The sequence below is a fragment of the Somniosus microcephalus genome, chromosome 4 (assembly GCF_052327205.1).
Source record: "Somniosus microcephalus isolate GS21.2 chromosome 4, FLI_Smic_1.0, whole genome shotgun sequence".
In the NCBI taxonomy this organism is placed as follows: Eukaryota; Metazoa; Chordata; class Chondrichthyes; order Squaliformes; family Somniosidae; genus Somniosus; species Somniosus microcephalus.
Window position 1 is genome coordinate 283229474 of NC_140990.1, and position 7922 is coordinate 283237395.

Consider the following 7922-nt stretch of genomic DNA (forward strand, 5'->3'; position numbering starts at 1 on the left):
AACCTCTACAACTAACTCTACTAAGAAACTACAAATTTAATCATACTGAGCATTTTTTCTTGCGTTTATTCACACTTCATGCAATGTTGACCCACAAAACACCACTCAGCTTTTCAGCAGACGCATTCATTGTTTCCTTGTGAACAGGGTAGAAAGAGCAGTTTATAGGTTTCTCGGCTGCAGGTTCCTTTTTGAAGGAGGAGGGAATGAATAGAGTCATAGAGTCATAGAGTTTTACAGCACAGAAAGAGGCCCTTCGGCCCATCGTGTCTGCGCCGCCCATCCATCCCTGTCCAGTCTAATCCCATTTTCCAGCATTTGGTCCATAGCCTTGTATGCATTGGCATTCCAAGTGCTCATCCAAATGCTTCTTGAATGTTGTGAGGGTTCCTGCCTCTACCACCCTTTTGGGCATTGAGTTCCACATTCCAACCACCCTCTGGGTGAAAAAGTTCCTCCTCAAATCCCCTCTAAATCTCCTGCCCCTTACCCTGAATCTATGCCCCCTTGTTATTGACCCCCCTACTAAGGGGAAAAGTTCCTCTTTGTCTACCCTATCTATGCCCCTCATCATTTTGTACACCTCAATCAGGTCCCCCCTCAGCCTTCTTTGCTCCAAGGAAAACAACCCCAGCCTGTTTAGTCTTTCTTCATAGCTGAGGCGCTCCATCCCAGGTAACATCCTGGTGAATCTTCTCTGCATTGACGAGTAGATAGTCTGTCACCAATAGAAAGCATTTTTGTTTAATTAAATCAGATAGTGCCTCAAGTTACAGGACATCCTGCTGCTGAGGGCAAGAACAAGAAAAATTATTAATTTCAGAGACAGGAAGGAAGAAACAGAAAGAAAAGGAAACAGGCAGAGCATGACAGTAACAGGAATAAAGAAGCAAAGAACATAATCATGCAAGAAAGAACATGAAAGAAAGAAATAATTAAACCAACGTTGTTTATATACATTTTAGCACAGAGCAAATGTACTTCATTTATACTAATAAAATTCATATTTTCAGTGCTGAAGTCTTCAAACTATATTTAAATTATTAACCCTGCCTTTAACTCGGGACGGCTGACTTGCAGGCGGAGGCAGAGGAGCCATCCCAACCTGGGCAACATGAGGCCTGGGAGATTTCAACTCCTGGGCATCATCTGCATAGCCCTCGCCTGTCTCCTGCCCGAAACCAGCAGGAAGCAGCAGCTAGCTGGCTGGCAGGAGCAGAATGTTGGGTGGCAGGAGGCTGCCACTGGGAACCTTAAGGAACAGTCCCTAGCACTCGGGTAAGTGGTTGGGAGGGGGTTCCGGAGGCCATTGTGGTAGTTGGGGGTGGGGGGGGGGGAGGGGGTGGGGGGGTGGTGAAGAAGGTGGAAAGCCTGGAGTAGGGGAGGTCTAAACATTCCTTGTGGGGCCTGGATGAGCACTCCTGTTCATAAGAACATAAGAAGTAGGAGCAGGAGTAGGCCATACGGCCCCTTGGGCCTGCTCCGCCATTCAATAAGATCATGGCTGATCTGAACCTAGACTCACATCCACATCCCTGCCCGCTCCCCATAACCCTTAATTCCCTTATCAGCTAGGAAACTGTCTATCTCCGTTTTAAATTTATTTCATGTCACAGCTTCCACAGCTCTCTGAGGTAGCAAATTCCATAGATTTACTACCCTCTGAGTGAAGAAGTTTCTCCTCATCTCAGTTTTGAAACAGCAGCCCCTTATTCTAAGATTATGCCCCCTAGTTCTAGTCTCACCCATCAGTGGAAACATCCTCCCCGCATCCACCCAATCAAGCCCCCTCACAATCTTATATGTTTCGATAAGATCGCCTCTCATTCTTCTGAATTCCAATGAGTAGAGGCCCAACCTACTCGACCTTTCCTCATAAGTCAACCCCCTCATCTCCAGAATCAACCGAGTGAACCTTCTCTGAACTGCCTCGAGAGCAAGTATATCTTCTTAAATATGGAAACCAAAACTGTACGCAGTATTCCAGGTGTGGCCTCACCAGTACCCTGTATAACTGAAGCAAGACTTCCCTGCTTCTATACTCCATCCCCCTTGCAATAATAGCCAAGATTCCATTGGCCTTCCTGATCACCTGCTGTACCTGCATACTAACCTTCTGTGTTTCATGCACCCCAGATCCCTTTGTACTGTAGCACTTTGCAGTTTCTTTCCATTTAGATAATAACTTACTCTTTGATTTTTTCTGCCAAATGCATAACCTCACACTTTCCAACATTATATTCCATCTGCCAAATTTCTGCCCACTCACTTAGCCTGTCTGTCCTTTTGCAGGTTATTTATGTCCTCCTCACTCACTGCTTTCCCTCCCATCTTTGTATCGTCGGCAAACTTGGATACGTTGCACTTGGTCCCCTCCTCCAAATCGTTAATATAGATTGTAAAGAGTTGGGGTCCCAGCACTGACCCCTGCGGAACACCACTAGTTACTGATTGCCAACCCGAGAATGAACCATTTATCCCAACTCTCTGTTTTCTGTTAGATAGCCAATCTTCCATCCATGTCAGTATATTACCCCCAATCCCGTGATTTTTTATCTTGTGCAGTAATCTTTTGTGTGGCACTTTGTCAAATGTCTTTTGGAAGTCCAAATACACCACATCCACTGGTTCCCCTTTATCTACCCTGTTTGTTACGTCCTCAAAGAATTTGAGCAAATTTGTCAAACATGACTTCCCCTTCATAAAACCATGCTGACTCTGTCTGATTAAATTATGCTTATCCAAATGTCCTGTTACTGCTTCCTTAATAATGGACTCCAACATTTTACCAACCACAGATGTTAGGCTAACTGGTCTATAGTTTCCAGCCTTTTGTCTACCTCCCTTTTTAAATAAGGGCGTTACATTAGCAGTTTTCCAATCGGCTGGGACCTTTCCTGAATCCAGGGAGTTTTGGAAAATTACCACCAATGCATCCGCAATCCCTACCGCTACTTCTCTCAAGACCCTAGGATGTAAGCCATCAGGTCCAGGGGATTTATCCGCCTTAAGTCCCATTATCTTACCGAGCACCATCTCCTTAGTGATTTTAATCGTGTTTAGCTCCTCCCCCCATAGCCCCCTGTTTGTCCAGTGTTGGGATACTTTTAGTGTCCTCTACTGTAAAGACTGATACAAACTATTTGTTCAGCGTATTTGCCATCTCCATGTTCCCCACTACTAATTTCCCGGTCTCGTCCTCTAAGGGACCAACATTCACTTTAGCCACCCTTTTTCTTTTTATATAACTGTAGAAACTCTTGCTATCTGTTTTTATATTTTTTGCTAGTTTACTTTCATAATGTATCTTCCCTTTCTTAATTAATCTTTTAGTTATTCTTTGCTGGCTTTTAAATGCTTCCCAATCTTCTATCCTCCCACTAGATTTGGCTACTTAATATGCCCTTGTTTTCAGTCGGATACTATCCTTTATTACTTTACTTAGCCACGGATGGCTGTCTTTTCTTTTACGCCCCTTTTTCCTCAGTGGAATATATTTTTCTTCTGGCCCCACAAGGAAAGTAAATAAAAATGGAAAACCACTTCCCTCTTTAGTCCTCTTCTGGGCTCAGCTCCCATTCATGCTAGGTTGGCCCGGCGGGGAAGCCACAGTGGCTTTCCTGTGCAGGCCTCCAGTTAAAATTGTAGCCGGGACCCTGATGATGTAATCAGAGACCAATCTGCATATTCAAAGAAGGACCCCGCTGGCTTTCAGCAGGCGTCCCTCTCATCTGCTCAGAAGAGGTTAAAACCAGAACCCGTAGGAATACAGTGGAACCTTGACGGCTAAGTCCCACAGATGATTTTAACTACCTGCTCACCCAGTTTCTGTCCTCACCCACACCCTCAAATCACTGGCAGCATTTAAATGAAGCCCAAACTAAAAAAAGTTCATACATCCCAATGCTAGCAGCCACTTCATGCCCGTTTCAAAAGATCGCCCCCACTGCCTTCTCTTCAAAGGCTCCTCATCAAACTCATTGATTTGAAAAGGGAAGACTAGTAAATAACTCTGAAAAGATGACCAGGAATTCATGAAGTTAAATAACTGTCTATTAAATTCAATAGGAGCTGCCAATTAAATGTGTATCTGAAAAATAAGACAGAATGTTTGTATCTGAATTGAATGGCTTGGCTCCTCCCTGCAGTAAACTGCCTGGCAATCAACTGAACAGTTGTCAGAACAATATATCAAGTTAACCTGGGACATTGGCCCAGAAATTCGGGTCGGAGGCTTCCCGCGGGTTCAAGCCTCCGACCTGCACTTACCTAGCGCGCCGGCCGTTGTGCTGTGGGCCCGCGTGGCATTCCGATCCTGGGCCTGCTCCAACTGCCGGCGCGCAGTGCTTGCGTATCCCAGGGGCGCAGTTAGTTCGAAGCGTCCCCTGGGATCACGTGGGCCATGGAGGACCAATGGTAGCAGGGAATCTGTATTCATAGATTGGACAGCCCCAAAACATAACTAAAACTTCAAATACATTTTTTTTTTAAATCACATTTTTAAAATAACAATTTTAAACAACAATTTAAATTTTTGAAAAAATTAATTACAGTTTCTAACGGGGCTAAAAATAAACTTACCTTTCTTTAAAGTATTCAAAAATAATAAACCTGTGGAAAAAATGTTTTAATTTTACTTAATTCACCACTTACCTTGATAAAAGCAGGCCTTGCAACTGCTTTTTAAAAGCGTAACTCCTGGAGACTTACCCTCCCGGAGAAACCTGCAAAAAAAACGGAAGTTCCATGCGTTCACAGTGCCTCTCCAGCGCACGCGTTCGACCTCTGAACCCCTTCCTTTAAGGGAACGGAAATTCCGGTTTCCAGTGCATGCACATGATGTAAGCCCCCAAAGTGCGTACCAAGTGATATACAAGGTCGACGTCACTAGCTTGTCGAAAGAAAGACAGACCACTAATTGAAGTCAAAACGGTTTACTCAGGCCTGAGGAGAGCCTCCAGATCACGTCTGAATCGAACTCTAACAAGCTTCTCAAAGTCCACACAATTATACACATTTTCCAATCTCTCCTTCTTCAGAGATCCAATCGATTTAAAAGTCTATACATTAATCATTAACTAGGTGTGTCTAACTTATACAAGGTAGCCTATAACATAAGTTTCACTTTTCACTGAAGGGGCCTGTAGACCCTCTGATTTCTTGGAAATGAGTCATCCAGGACATGTGATTTCTGAGAAATGAGTCATTCTCTCTCTTGACCACTACTAAGTTTCGTTTTTCCAGAAAAGGGTTATGTCAGTGTCTCTTTTTGTAAGTTTCATCTCTCTAAACTGGTATGGTCATTTCTGCAATTAAACATAAAATAATTAGTACATCTCATCTTTACACATTTTGCTGCTGCAATTGCGTTCTACTAAATGTGCCCTGTTACGCTCATTTTTTCATCTTACTTCACACGAAACCGGCACTTTCGTTGGGCCTACACGTGAGCACCCAGCGCGTACTCACCCGTGGGGACCCGAAGTTCTGGCCCATTGTTCTGTGAGTAAAACTGTTTTTTAAACCTTTACATACATGATAGAATTGAAGCCAGTACCAAGTTAAATCTTAGATAAAAATGCTTAATTTTTGTTACCATATCTTTCTAATATAAATCTGATGTAGAAAAATATGGTGCATATTAAAAGCCCATTTTTGATAAATGGAGTAAAAAAAATGTTAATGACTGTAGTGATAGAATGAAAGGGTAGTTGGCTCATCAGTGTCATGCCTTCTGCAGACCCTGTACAATCTACCTTATCAAAGACTAATGAAAGGGCAGCGACCTGAAACGTTGGTCGTGATTTTGCTGACCAAGGCGTGTCCGGGGCGGCCGGGGTCGGTGTCGCAGTCCCAGCCCGCTGCCTACTGCAGCCCGCACTCTCCAAGTGATTTTTCATTGATTGGGCTAACTATTAAGCCCCCGCCCTGTGAGGTTCCCGGCCAATTAAAAGGAAGCGGGTCTGATGACGTAATTTGGTGACGCGTCATCAGTCGGTTTCCTTAAAGGGGCCATGTCCAAATTGATTTTGACAGCTGTGCTGTCAGTGTTTTACAGCATTGAGGTGCTGCAAACACTGACAAGCACTGCACAAAGTTGCACGGCTGCACCCAGGCTCTCCCATGACTCCCTCCATATGCTTATGGAGGGAGTCACAGCATGCAGGGAGGTTCCCTTCCCTTCCCATGGATGGAAGAGATCTCCCCACGAGATCAACGCAGCCTGGTTGCACATTGCACAGGAGGACACAAGCAGGGATGTCGTCAGGAGGACCAGGCTGCAGTGGTGCAAGCCTTTCAATGATCTGAGTAGATCACGAAACGTTACTGCCAAGTCACACTCAACCTCATCCTGCTGTGCCACTCATCACTTCCACATCACTCTGACTTCCCTAACTTACTCCTGCACATCTTTACTCACACCAACTTACCTTGCACCTCCACCCATCCCTCTCTATCTACATTATCACTTTCCCATCTCACTAGCCACCCCTCACAGTCACCCTCATCCTACTGCAAGCATACCAACGAACAACACACAAGGGTGTAGGCACTTGGGTGGTTTAGCCAATGTTCATTTGAAGTTTCTGGTAATGTGCTGTCAAACATTTAAACCTTTATTTTCAGCATTTTGTGTTCTTGGACAGATGTGTGTGCACCTTTGGAAGTGGCTTAGAGAGTTGCAGTAAATGGTGAGACATAAGGGTACCCCCGCTATGGTCATGAGTGTGAAAGGAATGGCTTGGGTATTGTAAGGATTCTTTATGGTGTGGGGTGGTGCCCACTTGGCACATCATGTGGCATCCAAGGTGTACAGCGTCAAGTGAAGTAAATCTGGCCATGGTGAGGCCATCCCTGGCAGCAATGTGGTCGGGTGCTGATGCCCTGTGTCCTGTGCAACATCAGTTGATTATGGAGAAGGTTGGTGTTGTTGTTGTTGCTGCTGGCATGCCTGGTGATGCTGGTGTTGAGGCTGATCTTGGTGGGATTCTGAGGACCAAGGTGAGATATTTTCAAGGGCAACAATGCTCATGGAATAGAAGCAGGTGAGGTTGAGACGACAGAGTGATCTGTCAATGGTGAGAGAGGTTGTTCCAATGTGGTGGCACTGGATAGAGATTTTGTTCCAAACACTTGCAAGCTGCAGAAAGCTCAATATGTCTTCCAAATGCAGTAACCAACAGCTTCTGAGCTTTGAAAGTGAACAGCTGTAACATGGGATCTTTTATACAATTTTGGCAGCTGTCAGGTCATGAGATAATTCAATGCTGAATCCACTCACGACATGCTGAGCTGACGGGTTCCCCGAGCAGCGGGTAATATAGAAACATAGCAGATAGGAGCAGGAATAGCCAATTCGGCCACTCGAGCCTGCTCCGCCATTCAATGAGATCATGGCTGATCATCCAAATTCAGTACCCTGTCCCTGCCTTCTCCCCATATCCCTTGATCCCTTTAGCCTTAAGAAATATATCTAACTCCTTCTTGAATATATTTAATGAATTGGCGTCAACTGCCTTCTGTGGTAGAGAATTCCACAGGTTTACCACTCTCTGGGTGAAGAAATTCCTCCTCATCTCTGTCCTAAATGGCTTACCCCTTATCCTTAGACTGTGACCCCTGGTTCTGGACTCCCCGGCCATCGGGAACATCCTTCCTGCATCAAGTCTGTCTACTCCTGTTAGAATTTTTTAAGTTTCGATGAGATCCCCTCTCATTCTTCTAAACTCCAGCGAGTATAAGCCCAATCGACCCAATCTCTCCTCATACGTCATTCCTGCCATCCCAGGTATCAGCCTGGTGAATCTTCGCTGCACTCCATGGCAAGAACATCCTTCCTCAGATAAGGTGGCCAAAACTGCACACAATACTCAAGGTGTGGTCTCACCAAGGCCCTGTACAACTGCAGCAAGACATCCTTG